The sequence below is a fragment of the Neopelma chrysocephalum genome, unplaced genomic scaffold, assembly GCF_003984885.1.
Source record: "Neopelma chrysocephalum unplaced genomic scaffold, ASM398488v2 Primary Assembly neopelma1_143, whole genome shotgun sequence".
NCBI lineage: Eukaryota > Metazoa > Chordata > Aves > Passeriformes > Pipridae > Neopelma > Neopelma chrysocephalum.
In genome coordinates, this window is record NW_020897805.1 from 6,907,125 (window position 1) to 6,925,508 (window position 18,384).

General features: G+C 36.9%; 1 long non-coding RNA gene across 1 annotated transcript in view; it reads right to left on the reverse strand.

The window, feature by feature from the left end:
• Nucleotides 1-1,461: 1,461 nt before the first annotated feature.
• LOC113975712 overlaps nucleotides 1,462-18,384 on the reverse strand; it is a 33,281-nt gene continuing 16,358 nt past the window's right edge. Inside the window, exon 3 of the long non-coding RNA XR_003536897.1 lies at nucleotides 1,462-1,510. This is a non-coding gene — a long non-coding RNA (uncharacterized LOC113975712). The remainder of the gene's footprint in view (nucleotides 1,511-18,384) is intronic.

Below are 18,384 nucleotides of genomic sequence, written 5' to 3' on the forward strand. Positions count from 1 at the left end.
AATCCCTCATTATCAATAAAATGCCACTGATATGCAGTTAAAAAGTCATTTGTAATACTTCAAACTCGTATCCTCACAAACGTTCTATCCTGTAGCAGTCCCACCAGCACCAGGCAAAATACAGTTTAATGCAAGAGGGATCCTTGGGGCTTTTGTATGCCTCATGAACTTGAGTAAAGGCTTTGAAATTCCTGATGGACAAAGGACTTTGGTTTTAATAGTGTTTTAAATGAAACCATTCAAAGTTGGTTTTAAGTCATTATCTTTAATCACTGTAATAGGTATAAAATCCTTTAGTATGTTTTCAGATACCATTAATTTTCTGGATAAGAGTCTATTATTGTTTATGAAACCGCATTGCTCTGAATACTAGCTTTGATGTCACTAAATTAATCTTGCTGAGGGTTTTGATATCTGACTTGTGTTTAGTTACTTTATTCATTTACAGATATTCCTTAAAAGCTCTCTAACGTGTGAAGTGAAAAAAACCCACCTCTCTAGTGTTACCTGTGTGGAAATTGTAACTCAATAGGCCTTATGCTAGTATTTCTTCCATGTAGGTCAACTGTAAAATTCTCATTGACTTAATTGGCAGAGGAGTTAGACCTATATGAGAAACAGAGAAAGAAAACAAGTCAGTGGAAAAAGAGTATGAAAATTTTATACTATCAGAGAAGATGTGGTGGAGTTCAAGACAAAAAGTGTGAGCACAGCAACGGGCACTGGTGTTGGATTGAAGAGTGCACGTTTGGTTTACAGCAGTGCTGGGCTTTCAGCACCACATTACTGTAAACTCATCTTCTTTCTGTGGATTTTATGGCTGCAAGGATTAATTTGACTCTGTACTTTTGACTTACCCACTGAGGTTTTCTGACTGGCAATTAGGTGGCTGTTTATTGGGAATCCCATTAATGTAACACAGCTCATCTTACATTAACATCTGTGAGCGAGCAGCCTGAACTGAGCTGTCCTTGAATATATGACTCACAAGGGCAAGTCTAGGTATTGGATTGCAAGGTGCTGGCAGTCAAACATACCTGATGTATTAGGAGAGCTTGTAAAATATAACTCATTAAGAAAAAAAAAGCTGGGCAGAAGATTAATAGATCTGTAATTTTTTTTTCCAAAAGAATTACAATGAAAATGATCTTGTAAAATGCATCTGTTATGAATTGTTGCTTACCAGGGAACACTCTCTCAGTAACATGCAGTACCAGGGCTCAAAATAGAGATGTTTTTGAAAGGAAAAACTCTCACATTTTTGAATAAAGAATAGCTAGATTTGACTTTCAGAAATAATCCAGTCTGAGTAAACCAGTGTCATGAGTGTGTGTCAAAGCTATTCCCAAATATCAAACCATTTTAAAATAAGATTCATGAATAGGAGGTAAGTTTCAAACAGATACATTCTTTTTTATAACATGTTACTCACATGCTCATGACAAAAGTTATAGACCTCTGGTTAACTTCACTAAATCCTGAACTGCCCATGTAGCTTTTCTTGTGTTTCCTGAAAAATATTTTATGATTCTTTCTGCAGCCTCTATTTCCTTCTAAGCTGTCAATCATGTTCATAATTGAGCAGTCAGCAATGCTGACAGTGAATTGCGTAGTTGAATCTCAAAACACTTTCTGCTAGGAGTACAAATTAGACTATTGCAGTGGTACCCTTCATTTAACACTTGAGTTGGGAACAGCCAGGGCTGAACTTACTTGAATAACTCCATCCAAAAGGATGGAATGTGCAAGTTCCAGAGGATAGTCTAGACACACTTCAAGATGTAGAAAGTAGAGCTTTAAGATGTAAAAATGAGGCTCTAAGGTTTGGTGGTCACCACAACAGCTCCTCTGAGGGAAAAGTAAGTAAATGCATGTAAAGCTGTTTCCATAGTCTAATCTATAACCTGGTTGTTCTGACTCTAAAGAACATAATCCTCAACTTCAATTCATTCCCTGTGTGGGGATTTAGATGATCTTCTTCCCCTTACAATACCTAGTCCTCTTATCCTACCAGAGAAAAATTCGAACTTATTCAGAACAACAGCACACAGCCGATGGAGATCTTAAGTACTGTTTTGAATTTTCTGATCAGCTGTGTAGAGGGAGTTGGTATCCTGGGAAAACTGTAATGGTGCCTTGCCATGAACACAGTGTTTCCACAACCTGTTAGAACAAGGCAATTGGATGTGGGCAAGAGACATAAGTGGAAAGAGTGTTTGCTACATGATGGGCTGCAATCCAGTGAAAGTCCACCAGAGCAATAAAGTAGTGATGAAACAACTTCAAGCCAAACACTAAATATGTTAATACAAAATGTTAGGTACCAAAAGTTTACTTTGCTCAGAGGGTTTATTTAAGGCTACAAAAAACAGTACATCGAGTTTGTGAAAAGGTATGCGCTGCCTGAGGAAGAGAAGTGTAATTAAAACCTCATTAAAACTGATGTAAAAGGAAGTGCTTTGAAAAAACTACTCTCTCGGAGGTTCAGCATATCTAATTTCTTTCCTTTTGAGACTAGTGTACAGAATCTGAAAATGAGAATATAGTCTAAATAGTCTTATTCACACCCATATCAGTGAAATCTTTTGCTTTGCATATTCCTGCTGCAAGCAGACGTGAAAGTATTCCTCTTGTGCTCAGAGACCTGAAGTCAGTGAGTGCTGAGCCAAACTAGTAAACCCTGAACCATGTGAGTGTATATTAACTCAGCTCTGACACTGTGCAAATTGTTAAGCCCAGCTCATCATTTTTGGTGCTCAACTGGATGATCATCTATAACTCATAATGCTGGAATCAGGAAACTTCTGATGGGCCAAAGTTAAAGAAGGAGGAAAGGGGAAAGAAAGATCTTGCCAGAGCTGATCCATTTTAATTTCTCTTCCTTTTTTTTTTTTCCCGGAAGTGCATGAACCTGCTACTGGGTTTTGTCCAACTTGCATAATTCACCAGTGATGATTATTCTCAACTGTTACTGATCTTTTTGTAAGTTTTCTTGTAGAAAACATTTTTATGTCTGATAGTATTAATTCAAATATTCAAGAGATTTAGTCACTAGGACGAGCATCCTGAACTGGGATTGTGCAGACAGGACAACTGTACTTTGGCTAGTTGCAACATCCTTTAAAAAAATATTTTACTGAACTAAGCTGCCAAATCAACTTCTTTCTCATTTGTTCTTGGTATAATAGGAGATATTTAAGTGACTTTGGCATTCCCTTGTAGTTGGGTCAGTTTCATAATTTTATATATATATATATGTATATACACACACACAGAGGAATAGAGCAGGGGAGCCCCTGCTGCAATATTCCACCAAGATTTAACAAGGGTTTATGATTAATCATAAATGTTTAATGAGGGTAGTTTTGACAGGTATGGAGTCAAGTAGGTTGCATTCTGGTTTTGTCTGGAGATTCACAATTAAACTTTTCTCAGGGTTTGGCAGACACAGCCAATTTGAAACAGGCACAAAATCCTCCTTAGCTAGTGTGTCACTGTCACTGCAAACAGTCTGAGTACTTAAATGTCAGTTAATTCACTTTCTCATCACCCTTCTACTTAGGAGACAAGCAAACAGTACCCTCTGTAAAATAAATGTTTTAATAACATTTTTTCCTTTGGCTTCCATGTGTCATTATGCCTTTAAAATTAAAGCCAGAGAGCAAGAGAAAAATTTACTTGTTTTGTAGTAACAATACCCGTTTATGAACCATGATGATAATACGTTCTTCCAAGAAATGTAACAGCCAGGGTTGACCGTTTTGGCAGACAGCACTCTGCAGTCCATGTGTTTGGATTTCAGTGTCTATTCCAAGCACAGTCTTTGTTGGGAACATACTGCAGCCCAGCTTTTCAAATGTGATCCGTTCTTCATTAGAGCTTCTAAGGGAAATTAAGGGTCTTGAATATGGTTATCAGCAAAAATGCTGAATTGATGAATACTTTTGATGTATGTTAAATATAGTACACAGATGCAATGCTGTAACCCAGCCTAATCAAGCGAGAGTGTCTAGGTCCTGTCTAGCCCACCACCACCTTTTTGAGAAGATATGGGGATCTGTTGCCAAAACAGTAACTGTTCCTCCTCATCCAATGATGTGTAGAGAAGAGGTGGTTTTTGCAAGAACAGGAATGTGTTTGCCTACAAAGGAGAGGAATACTAAGAAATACTTCCGACCTTTTGGCTGACTCAGTCTCAGCTGGAGGATGGCAACTGTGATGCCCCTGCACCTCAGGTGAGGGGGATGATGAGGGCTAAATTGCCCCACCAGTTCATTGGTGTCTCTACTGGTCGATGCAAAGTTAGGATGTCTCTTCATTTCCTTTCCCCTTTGATGGGAATGCATAGGAAACTTCAGTGCAAGGTAAAAGACCTCGCAGACTGAAATAAAGTGGAAAAAAAATAAATCCTTGCTAGTAAGTCTCTAGGCAGTAATTCATCTAGGAGCCAAGCTAAAGTTCTTATCCATTTTTCATGATTTGTTGCCACTGCTTCTTCTCTTCTACATTATCACTGTAAAGAGCTGTCCTTTTGTCTGTGTAAGCTTTCAAGGTCTTCAGGTAAGTGTTATTAGGAAACCTATTTCTTTTTTTCATGAAGAATATAATGGACTAAAACTATGATTTTTGTTTTGATATATCAAATTAATTTCAGTATTTTAAAGTCTGTTTAAAAATGTGAAAGAAGTTTATCTAGAGTTTCACAACTGTAATGACTATTGAAAGTAGTCAAATCCATGGACACCACTGAAAGCTGTCTTAAAACAAGAATTTGAACTTCAGCCTCTTACATCAGGTTGCAGGTTAAATATTTAGTAGGCTTTTGGCTATCTTGGGTAAAAGCTTTTTCTCTGTTCCTCCCTTCCTTTTCTTTACCTCTGTATTCAGAGGGACTGAATTTGTGTAATCAATGTATCTCCTTAATGTATCTTGTAGCCTTCTGGCTGCGCGACCAACACTGGATGAAGACATCAGAAATATATTTGTTGCTTGGGGGAGAGGTGTGCTTACGGGGCTGTTTCTTTGGGGTTTGTGTGTTCTCCTGACTTTCTTTTTCCTAAAACTTGAGCAAGAGACTCCTATCTGAAAAAAAACTGGGCTCAAGAAGTTAATGAGGGGAATAACTGGAGGATGATTGGCAGTGGAGGGTGATGAAAGTGTTCCAGCATGCAGTCAGGAGAAGGCAGATATATATATGACTGTATGCTTATTTGCATATCTTAAGCAAATACCTGCAGAGACAGTAAGACTGCTAAACAGTACTAAATTTTGGGAATATGTTTGTAATACACTACAAGCACTGCCAAGGCTAAATTGCAGACATAATGGCTGGAATAACATACCATTATTAATCACATTTACTAATTAAGAAAATTGCACTGTTCCCCCCAAATATCATTAGAGAGAAATTATACAGTATTGATATTTCCAAGAAAAAGCAACAGTAAAAACAGTGTTGTTTTCCTGATAATACAAGTAATTAAATAGGGGGAAAAGCAGCATCAGCACTACATTCCATGAGCTTCAGACATGATAGCAATGGACATTGTGAATTGGGGTTTAAAAAAGAACATGTCTACTGTGAATACTTTATGTCTTGTTTACAAGATTCATCTACAAAACACCAGACAGATTTAAAATATTTGTTTTGAATAGCAGAAAATGGCTTAGCTGTTACTCAAACTCTTTTAAAGGCAAAAATAAGCTTAAAAAAGCAAGCAAATAAGCTACTTATGGTGAAATTTCATATTCAGGACTGGCATATACATAAATCTGGGAAAAGTTACTATTACCTATCATTCTCACTGTAAAGCTGCGTGAATGTGTGCAGTGCTCACAGCTTGAATGTGCAAAAGAATACAAGGTGCAGGACAGGTGATGATCAATGCAATTTAAGCATTTCATGGAACATCTGGGCTTTCAGTTATTTTAAGATGGAGAAACAATGGCTTGACATGTTGACTGTGAAACTGCAAATACCAGTATTGTACAATATTTTTCAGTATTTTGTTTTGTGTCTCTTAGTGAAAGAATGCATACAAATCTTAGAAGTGTAGCATTAACAAGAGACATTTCTCTGTAGCTCATCTCCTCTCAGTGAGATAGTGTTCATGAGAGATCTTTTGTCCTTCGTTGTCTAAGCAGTGACAGAACTTCCCTGGACACTAATGATAAACACAGAAACACTGTGAATTAGAATTTTTTTCCCAGAATTTCTGAAGTCTCTTCTGCAACCAAAGTTGATTTGTCTTTTCCTTTCTCCCAGTGAGAGTAGAGAACAATTTATCGTTGCAGCATTTTTATCAGCTTTCACATTAGAGAACTGTTGTCATGTTACTTGGAAGATTACTCTTCTCTAGACTAACCCTACTGAATTCCTGCAGCCTTTCCTTTTAGTTCACATTTTTAAACCTTTATGACTTTTAACGTTCTCCTCAGGATTCGGTAGTTTGCTTTTGTCTGCCTTAAGCAGACAGGCCAAACCACAGTCACTGTTCTTGCTGAGCTCTCACCAGGGTGAGGAGAAGCAGAGCAGTTTGCTCTGTTTCAGATTTACAATGCTCCTGTTAGAACATTTCAGAATAAGTGCCCCAAATGATTGACCCTTATTCAGGTTTAAACTTAACAACCAGATTTTTCCTGGTGTAATCTGATGGTTTGTTTCCCTTCTTTTATTTATGCTCTTTATTTCCCCTTCCTATGGGTAGTGCTTTGCTCTGATCTCAACTGAATTTGTCTTACTGACTTTAAACCGTTTTTCTGACTGTCCAGGGTTATTTCAAATTTTGATCATGTCCTTCAAAATCCTATTAAATTATCCCAGTACAATGGGGTGGTGTGATTTTTTATTTTTTTTTTTTGGTATGTGTTTATTTTATTACTCAAATAATTTATAGATCTCGTGGCTTGAACAGTTAAAAAAATAATTACAGAGCAAATCTCTGAAAGACCTCACTTAAAGTCTCCTAGTCTGATACCAAGTCATAAACTATTAGTTTCTGAGATTGTTTTGCTGGCCATTGTGCAAATATTTCTAGTTTATTGTAATGTCAATGTCAAATACCTCACCAAAGCTGAGGTGTGGCACATCAATTGCTTAACCTTGTTCATTAGGCCACCTAGCAGGAAATTCACTTGCTCTAGGATCGTGTTTTGTTTACCTCATGGAGGGGATTATTTTATTTACATATCACTATGCTCAGAATGCTGCAACTCTTCCAGGATCTTCCTAAGTATCAGATAAGGCTAGGTGATCTGTGATTCTCAGGTACTCCTTTACTCTTTTAGAAATAGGTATTCTTTTCCCCTCTACTTTTGCAATTTCAGTCTTACTTTTCCCTAAATATGAGGATAAGATTCCGATCTTGAAGTAAAAGTGTGTACACCTTTGTTTCTGGGGGAGCTCCTTCCAAGTGTATGTTTATTCACCTTGCAGGCTGATTGCATTTCTCTTCTAGGTGTCACTATCTACACATGCATACGTGTATTCAGGCACTTCCAGAAGTCTTTGTATGAAAGAACTGAGTTCAGAAAAAGCAGGCTAGAGCCCACAGAACAATACAGCTTTTTCAAAAACTATCTCACAATATCATTAGCTAAAAAAACATACATGAAGGAATGTTTTTAGGGATGGAAATTTACTTGTACTATCTAAAATGGGTGAGATACTTGCCAAGGTTCCACAGAACACATGTAAGTGAACATGCAAAGTTCTGAACATTGGATAATTATTTTCTCCATTTCCACATCCTAAACTTACGAAGGAAATTAAGAGAAGTGTCTCAGAAAAATGTGAGCTATGACTGTGACCACCAGGTAGCCAGTGCTCCTTCTCGGGATAAAGACGTGCAGACAATACTGAAAGCTGTTTGTACAGGGAAGCCATAGTCCCAGTCTGAATTATAGGGTTATAGAAGGATTTTAACTACTAAACAAAACTAAACCAGTTTGTACTTTGTATAGACAAATTTGGAACTGCAAACATACCCTGCAATTCCCCCAACAATCAGAAAACTATTTGCCTGGTCCATAATGGAGGGGTAGAGGGAGGGCAAGCACACAAGGGTGTCTGTGTTTTTATCAGATGTCATACACTTGATGTATTCTGATTATAGGTTACAATCCAATGGGTGAATTCAGATGTTTTCAGTGAAATACATGTTACAGGAAATCTCCAATTAAATGAGATGGAGGAAAATAATAGCAAAGTAATAAAGCATAAGTTAGGAAAGTTGCAAAAACTATCTTTGCTCTGTAATTTTTATTTTAATTCAACAAAGGGTCAGCACTGTTGCACAGGTGGTTATTTGCTAGTATTTATTTAAGAATTGAAACAAGAATGCCTGCATTGTTAGAGCCTAGATGTTGTCAATGGATATGTGCAAGAAAATAAAGTGAGAGCAAAGGCATAAGAAAACATTCAGTATATTTCAGCCTGCTGCAATTATTTGGTTAAAATGGTTCAGAGCATTTCTAAGTCCTCAGGAGTTTTCAGGGGAAAACTGTTAAGTGTATGATGTTGATACATAAATATCTGAATTCCACAAAAGGACACTTAGAAATAGAGGTCCTGCATAAGAACTTAGGGAAGTACTATAATAGATAGAGAAGGTAATCCTGGCTGAATGGTGTCAAAGTGCTGTTACTGGTGTTTTCATGTGCTGACATAGGTCAACTTAGTGATCAGTTGAATCCAGAAGATTTTTTTAACTAGCTCAAATTACAAATATCACTAGTTATTAGTATGTCAGAATGGTTAGAAAGTGTACCCTGGAGCTCTGGCAATAACCCTGGGGCTTGATTAGTGCAAGTAAAATGTGTCTGTTGCAAGGGAATGGAGCAGACCTTTGTCAATGTATTTTTTTCTGAGGTATTTCTGAGCACTGCCTCACTTTCGGTGAGAATCTTTGTGGGAGGCTGAGACTGCTACCAGGTTAGGGAAAAGACTCTTAAAGCAGGATTTATTTTGAAGTAATCTAAATGACTAATTAGATGATCAATACACAGCTTAGAGCAAGGTATCTAGAAGTAGTCAATACTCTCTTCTGAACTGAACTCTGTATCTCCCAACAGAATAGAGGTTTGTGAGGTCTCGTAATCAAATATTGGACCTTCAATGCAAGTTGCCCAGCTTCCATAGGATCAGTTGAATTTTATCAGTGTACACCAGCTGAGATTTTCTCCCACAGACTTGTAACAACACGAGTTTGACAGTCAGATAAAAAAAATTCACGTGTCAGGTTTCCTTTTTGGGAACTGCAGTTTATCTGGGAATTAAATTTTAGTGTTATAGGGGAGAAAAAGCCTTTTAAACATGAAAATAATTAACGAACATTAAGCAGCAACTAAGGCAAAATTAAAGTGGATAATCATGCCTTTCACCAGTAGTTCAGATACATGTTGTTATTTTTCTTTCAGACTGCTCAGTCAAAAGGATTGAATTAAAGAAAGTAAGATAATAATAGCCTCTTATTTTAATTGTAAATACTTATTTCTACATCAAAGACTCCATTTCTGCTTTCAATACTGAGCAGAGAATGTTTTGAAGATTTAATATTTTTTCCTAAGCCTATGTTTTTTCAACTCCAGCATTCCAAAACCGATTCTACTCTCCCAATATGTGGTCTTTCATCACACTTCGAGAAAAGTCTTTCCAACATTTCAGAAACTCTTTAATAGAATAAATGGCTACAGTTGCAATAACTGTTTCTTGTAGCCCATGGGGGTTCACGTGTCTGATAGTTGAGAAGCAAACATCTTTTTATGTGTTGAAAGGGAAGAATGACACATTCAGGCTTTGATGCATGTTATTGCCTGAGACTTCATCACGTTCATTAGGCCTTGAAATTAAAGTTTCTTGTAAAATTGAATGGGCTTTTCCTAAGATTTGCCTGGAAAAATACAAGAGTATAGTTGTACTGAAATAAAAAATGCCTTTGTTTGGTTTTGGTTTAGTAACATTGAGAGCTACAAGTTGTATGTTCATTTTATGGGTTAAGTCAAAAGCTGCATTTTTCTGAAATGTTACCATGGCTTTAGGGATAGTAGCTCAATATGATAATTAATTTTCACATGTTCTCTAAAAGACTTCTTCATGTTGGAGAAGTGGGACAGAAACCCTTATTATATTCATCCTTTCCAGCTCCTAGTAAACCTTCTGACTACAGCTTTACAGCATGATTATTTCTTCCTCAGAACAATAAGGAGAATTAGAGCTAAAACGTTCTAGTTCTGGTTTTTGCAATATCTGTCTGAATCAGCCAAACTCTCTGGAGTCCTTTCATTAATTTCAGTGATTTGCTATCAGTGCATTTTAGGGGCTGATTTGATGCCCTAGGACTATAAAAGGACTTAAAAAATTCTTAATGACATTATTTTAATTGCTGTTTCTTTTATGAATACTTTACTTATTCACTTGTTTTTCCTAACTATGAATCTTACTGTCCCTAAATAAATGTTGGTGTCATGTCTTCTCAAAGTTATATAATGAATTCAACAAAACCATTGTGGTTTCTCTTTAATAAAAAATTGCTTTTGATTTTAAATATATGGAATGAAGAGGAAGGAAAAGAGAAAAAAAAATAGAGATTCCAAAAAAATATATAAAACTTTCCATCTTATAGTAAACTGTGGACAAATTTTCCATGAAAGCAAAGTAACTTTTTCCTCTTGCTGTAGTTTGGAATTGATTTAAACCACAAGTAGAGGCTTAAAGAGGAATAAAATTATGACAAAGAGGACCATATTGAGTACATTTAGTTAAATAAACAAACTCTCTATCCCCAGTGACTTGATGGAACACAAGAACAAGATTTTCTATGTTATCATTGTTTAGAGTATAGAGTATACCATCCTCCCTTTTTTTAAAAATTTCTAGATTTATGCACACATATACTTGTTCAACATGTATGTAAACATGTATAATCTGCAGTAACAACTGTGGTGTGTGTTGGAGACACACAAGTGGAATTATTAATTCTGTGTGCTCTCAGTCTGAAATCTCTATTGTGTACGAGGAAGGTACAATATCTAAGCCTCAAAGTGAAACTGGTCCCCCTTAATCATAAAATCAACTAGGGGAGAATGTTAAAAAAATAAATGGTGTTAGTAGTTAATACAGAAAGGAAATGGTGTATGTGCAACATTCCCCATAGTAATATAAAAATAGAAGTTCCATGTTTTAAATTAGTCCATCTAGGCTAGATCTTTTTCTTACTTACACCTTGCTAAATATTTATTCAGAATGATCCAAATGAATAATCATTCAGAATTATACCTATAGACTAATAATTTTGAAGAACTCTTTGGTTAATTTTTTGTTTGGTGAATTGGGAAATTGTAGAGGTATACCATGAAACTACTGAAAATAAGTAAATTATGCTGGCTCAGTTGACATTAAAACTTGGAATGAAACTGCACGTGACTTAGAAGGATACCTTAAGGAGTTCAGTGTATTTTTTCTTATGTACTAAAGTTACTATGTTCAGTAACTTCCTAGGAAGTTCATAGTACCATGCAGCTGTTGATACTTGAAATAGTTGTAGTGGAACCTGGGTGTTTGCATTGCCATGTTTTTGGAGCACATGCTTACAAGTAACTATTATGAAGTCTATAATACAGTGGCAGAGTTGCGATATAGAGAGAGCTTCATGCTGCTTCTGCTGTGACTAGAACTTGAGTGGAGTAATCAAGGTGGTTTTCTCTGTTTCATCTGGCTCTAATACCCCCTGGTTAAGGGTCAAGACCCTTAATCAATTCTCTGGGAGTCCTGTGTATCTGATTTCAAGCTGCCCTGATTTGTTCCATAGAGAATTCTTGCAATCTCTCATCTACTGTTATTACCATTAAGAATTTCTGTTGGCACCTAGCAAAATGAGGTCAAGAGAACTGAAAGCAAATCAGGAAAAATCTTGTGCATTTTAGGTAATCACTGTTGTACTTCAGTAGACTTCTTGCAGGCACACGGTAAAAACCAGTCTGAATAGCAGCCAGAAAATGCTGTTTATTTTAGCAGTTCAACAAGATCAAAGTTACAATCTTGAAAAGAGATATTGCAAATAATTAAATATACCTATTACCAATCAAGGGAGGGTAAAAGAACTAGATCTTTACAATAATTTGACTTCAGATTTAGAAAAAAAAATCTCTCCAAGGAAGTTTGGGAAACTGATGGTCTATGATAAGCTCAAGAATGAGAAAACTCAAAAAAAAAAGAGGGGGGGGAGAAATCCCAAATGGAGAGTCAACAATGGTTTGCAAGATGAAACCTTGTACTGTATCAAATGTCCTGATATATTGAGCTTTTTTTCACTTCCAGTTATGTGAAGGACAATTCACTTTGTAATGGTAACTTTTGGACATTGTGTACCTGCTGCATAGGTGTTTGTACTTGGTATTTTATACTGTTTCTAGTTCCTTTCTAGTGCTTGCAGGAGTTCCATAACCTTCTGGTTTGGTGCAATGTAGCATAAATGTCTCCTTCACATGATGCCAAAGCAGTTGTACCACAAAGGTGCTGAGAAAGGACTCCTGCTGGGCAAGTTACAGGTTTGGGCAAATTACAGGTCTGTCAAAAGAATAGATTACACAGCTGTAGAAGCTGTGGGAGCAGTGTTGGTTAATTGTATTGTAGCAGAAGTGTGTTGATTGACTGGGATGAGTGGTAGGCAGCACTGTGTGTTGAAAATATGTCAAACTGATAGAGAGTACATGTTCCTGAGCAGGTTCCTCAGAAGATCTTGAAAGACATATAAACTAGGAAGTGGGTTATTGCTGTTCTGTCCCCTTAGTGTGAGTGCATAAGTAGACGCACTGAGTCTTCATGCCTACATATCGTGGTGTTCTTATCCTGGTCCATTCAGCCTCCACATCCGATAACACTCTTCACTGCTCTGGCTCACACCCATTTCCTACACACAGTGTGTAGGCTCACATCCTTCTTAAGCTGTTCTTCTGAGAACATTCTGTTTTCTAATCAAATATTAATTTCATTTATTATGCATGGTTTTAAAACCTAAATTCTAGTCTAATATTATTCAGGAAATTTTAATATGATGGAGTCTTGCAACATTCATTGTGATGGAACAAACACAGCATTAAGGCTAGTGCTTGTGGCCTTAGACAGAATTTATTAGGATTCATATAGAATTTTATAACAAGGATAAATGTTTCAGTTAAAATCCCAAGGACAGGTCAAACAGCTTTTAGATAGAATCCTGTTTTCTATTAAAGTTCTACAAGCAAACCTCACATTTTTTATTACCAAACAGAATGGATATTCTTACTATCTAATCTTGTAGACTATATGTCTGTTCATTTTTCTTTGCACAGGGTGACTTTGCTGATCCATGGATATTTAGTATGTAGGTGCTTTTCAGCTTTGAGAATAAGATATGAAATAGAACTTGAATGAGTTTTCCTCATGTAAAGATTTTTGGATTGGATCCGGATTTTATTTTTTTATTTTGAAAGGGTATCTGGCTTTACATATATTTCAAGAAAAAGCTTGACTTACTGTTGTTTTCAAGAGACTTTGATAGTTTTGGTCCCTTTATCCATTATTATTTAAATATTACAGTGTTTTGTTGTTGCCTGTGAAAGTACTCTCTGATTAGAAAGTACACTCTAATCAGTGGAAAGTGTTATAGGTGGATATTTAAACGGACTCGTTTTACAAGTGGGTTAGCCATGATTCATATCATCTTGGCCTGATTTGGGATAATAATGAAGCCCCAAAATAATCTTTTTTGAACAATTTATCTTATAATTGTATTGGACCAAGAATGTGAAGGCGAAATTAGCTGTCTCCTTATAGGTGATAGGGACATCTTTCTGAAAAGTAGTCACAGAATTTTGTCAAATTGTCTCAAATTTAATCAGTCAGATCAGCCTTTGAGTTGTAGTCAGAGGTTTGATACCTCTGTCAAATTCCCTGGGTTCTATGGCTTGGCTCTGTTTGTAGAGTAGGAATAATACTACCAGCCTGCAGCACATACTGTGAGAGGTCAAGGAAGCTGATGCTGAGTGCCAGTCTGGATGCCCACCTCTGCATGGTCCTTCTGGCTGTTTGTAGGATTGGTGCTGCTGTTCTGCATTAGAACATTCATCTGCATTTCATTGTAATGCTGTTATGTTAATAGCCCTGGCATCCCTTGACTATACAGATGCTTCCATGACTCTGTTCATCAGGCTGCTCACATGCCTCACCAAGACAGAGAGCTAAAATTCCATAGAGAGAAGCTTTTTATTCCTTCTGCCAGCACCATCCAGAGGCAGAAAAAAGTTATCTTGAAAAATGAGTGAGGCTTTTCTTTGCAAAATTTCACATAAATTCCCATCAGCAGAAACCTCTTCCTAAAACCAAGAGATTTAAAACATTCTCTCTGACATTGTTTTGGCAGCTAATGAAGCTTGAAGTTTAAATGAATTTGAGCTCAAACAAATTCATATTGTTGCTTTTAGAAGTATAAGGAAAAAGAAAGTCATTAATAAAAGAGATGATTAAGGAATTATTATTTTATATTATCTATTCAAGATTATTCTGTCTATCTTCATTGTTTTGGATATGATTCCCTTTTTCCTCTCCTTCATTTCTGGCTGAATAGTCCTGTGCAAGTCTGAAGGTCTGAAGTGAACAAAAAAATAAGTTTAGGTAAACTGATGAGGCCACAATTCCACTGTCTTAGGTATGCACCTGCCTTACAGAAGGAGCCTAAACAGCCTGAAGAAAAATAGCACTGACTTGAAGCATAAGCTAGAATTTGAGTTTAAATTTTTTTTAGCATGTGTGTCAGGTAACTTTATCCCATTCCAACCCATTTATATGTATTAAATCTCAGGGAAAAAGGGTTCTACCTTTACCTCTCCACCTCATAATTTATGTGGTATAGAATTCACTAGTTTGCTCTGGTGTGGAACTGAATGGATATGTTGGTTTATTATTTAAGATAATACCTTACAGAAATTATAACCACTGAATTTAGTGGTTACCTGCCTGGCTGGTCACTTCAGTGCATATATTCCATTTTTACTCGTACATTCACATTTACATGAGCAAAATTAAAGTCAATTGACAGTGTCATCCTGGTTATAACTACAAGAAAATTTCCTCATCATATGAAATAAAGGGAAAATTATATTTTGACAGAATAGTCATCAAGGTAGAATCAGTACAGATTGAAACATGTCTGGGAAAATTAAGTATGGGCACCTGACAAATAGATTAATCTTTCTCCAAAATAGCATTGCATTTACTAGCATAAGGTGAAAGAAATCAAGAGATCCAGAACAAAACAGGACCTTTTTCTCCTTTGGAGGCTTTGCTTGTAGAACAGGATGTCTTATATGGCATATTAGAGATTATAAAATTCAAAATACTTATGGAAATAGTTCTGCATGTCACACATGAAAGCTTTCACATACCATGTGTCCCTGTGTGTACCTTGAAAGTTCATGTCACAGTTACACAGAGGAAAAATATGGAAGGAAGACTAGGATAATACTGTGATGCTCAATGATAGTCTGCTTGTGAGTTTTCATAAATAGATAACACACTGTCAGCATTTGCTATTCAGACTGTAATTCATTCTTCATGATAGGGAAAAAAAAAAGAGAATACTTTCTTCACCCCCTACCCCCAGGAAATTGTTAGTAAGTGAAGAGATGGCCAGGTCTAGTGCACCCTCCTATAGATAAGTCACGTAGGAACTCTCAGGCATCATAAATGCACATCACTGTCACTTAAGAACCTGAACATTTATGGGAAAGAACTACTTCTACTCTGAATGGTGCAGTAAGGTATGTCAATTTAAAAGTACCATGGTGGGCAAAAGAACAACACAGTTTTGGATTTTTTTTGGAAGACAGCATTTGAAAGAAAAAAAACCCTCAACTTCACAGCAATGCCTTTATTAGAAAGCTTGATGTAGTGTTCTGTTTTCATTTATTCAGAGATCATAAGAATTAGAACAGAAAATTCACATAAAATCAAATAAGGTGGATCAAAGCACCTGTGGCTATTTAATCTTTGATGATTATTTAAAATCATGGCAGATTTCTTGCATGGAGTCCAATTAATACCTTTTGTAATGAAATGTGAGTGACAAAGTAAACCCAGCAACCCGAGCTCTAACTGATCAGATTTTTTTCTCTCCCCCTGTTTCTTCTTTTTTTTTTTTTTTTCTTTTCTCCTTTTATTCCCCAAGTACCTACAAAGACTTCAAGGAGAATCCTTAGATCTGATTTACTGGATTCAGTGTCATGGAAACTGGGTGCTTTCTGCTGGTGTATATTACATCATAGATCTTGCCAGTTGATTGAGTGTACCAGTTTCACTTTAAAACCTGTGGGTCAAGATGTCCTTCCTTGCTGTACCTCTGGAGGCTGTGCACTGCAAACTCTTAGAGCTGCACTTGATTTTTCTCTTCAGAACACTCCCTGAATTACACTTGCTAACAGGTTATTCATGTAGTCTTCACTTCCACACTAAAAGACACAGTTTACAGACCGTGAAAGAGGTCACCCTGTCTGTAGCCTTGTCCTTCTTGATGGTTCCATTACTTTGGAGTATAATGTGTGGTTTGTGGGCTTTCCCCTCATTTTAATCTACCGTGAGAAGATCTTGCAGAGAAGAAAGAGCAAACTCGTGCCTCAGGTTCAGGTTCCTGAATTCTCCCTCTGTTCCAGGGCTTGTGTGTGAATGATAATGCTGAGTATATGCATAGAGGGACAGCAGGCTTGCTCTGACAAATAGGAGTCCATGTCTCCTCGAGGTGCAAGGTTTCTGATGCTTGGATTCCTTTCAGGTGTCTGAAAACATTCTCTCTCATTTCTGAGTGGCCATGGCACTATGGTGAAATAAATCCAGTCCCAAAGAGGATTTAGATCATCATCTCAGTATTTGCTCTTTGTCAGTACATGACCTTGATTGTAAGAATTCTGTTTTGAGGTTTAATAAGAAGATTGTGTTAACTGGTGTAGGAACTGAGCAGTGTTGATGTAGATTGAGATCTTTTGATGTGAAAATACAAACATTCACTTACAGAAGATCTGTAGTTTCTTCAATTTAATGAGCTTGACAGTGGAAAGTATGTTTTGTCTGCTTCATTTCCTTACCTTTATACACACTATGGTTGTATCTCTCTCTGAAATAACTTGTCTTTTAGTTGTAACAAAGGAAAAGAGCTCTTATTGCATGAGCTGCTAGCATTTACTAATACAAGATGACAAAAGCCTGATTAAGCTAAGGAAAGAGACCACATTAAGAATAAATGTGGAATGATTTGAAGATGGAACCTTTAAACCCACTGTTGTAACCTGAGGAAGAGACAGATGGGTAATATGCACCTTCTAAATCCACAGCTCATTTGCACCTAAGCTGAGTCTGATTTCTAGACAACTGCCACACAGATGCTGTCCTCGGTCGTGTTCGTCTGTCTCTAAAAGAGAAGGAAACCCGGCCAAGAGAAGGGAGCCTTTTTGCCGTGTGTTATACAAAACAGGGCTGTGAAAAGATCCGACCATGAGCAGTGTAAAATGAGAGGTTCTGCCTGAACGAGTCACTGGCCCCGGAGCCTCAAGTACCTGGAACTTGTTCTCAGCAGGTGGCACTATTGGGCTTATCATCTTAGCACAGCTGCTTCCTCACTTCATTTCTCCCTCCCCCTCTTTTTTAATGAACTGTATTCATTTAATATCATGGTGATGCCTTCTGCATGTGTCTCAGACTGCAAGTCATGACTGGGTGGTGTTGTACCACTTTAAATGCCGAGGGCAGCAAAAGCTGTACAGGAGCAAGGCTTCTCATATTGATTGTGCTGGAAGTCCATTTCTTTCTGCTACTAACACAAAACCTGTTCTGATTCTGAGTAGAGCCTATTTCTATCACGTTTTTAATGACTAATTTTATTGCTTAGATGCAAAAAATTGCATGCATATTGATAGAATATATAATGGCACAGCAAACAGCTTTGGACAGAATTTACAATGGCTCGGTCCTCTCAGCATCTTGGCCTGTGTTCCAGATGCAAAATACATCCTCTGAGGGGACCTACATGGTCTTTATGAATGTTGGCCCCGGCTTTGTAATGAATTGCCTCCCAAGCAACCTATTCCTAATACTTTGTATCATTCTGCAGAAGTATTGATGTAAGAAATGCTTTTAAAAGGAACATTCTGGTTACTGTAGTTGTATTTTTTAACTTCCATGCACTTGTCAAACCAGTTTCCAGTGGTTGGATGCTCAGATTTCACCCCTACTGCTTCACAAACTATGAGATCTTAGGGTTGTCATTGATGTAAAACTGATCATAATGAAGGTCTATTCTGCTGAAGTTGACTTGTATTATGGGAAGGTTTGGGTTTAAAAGAGCTAAGTATTCCTGATTC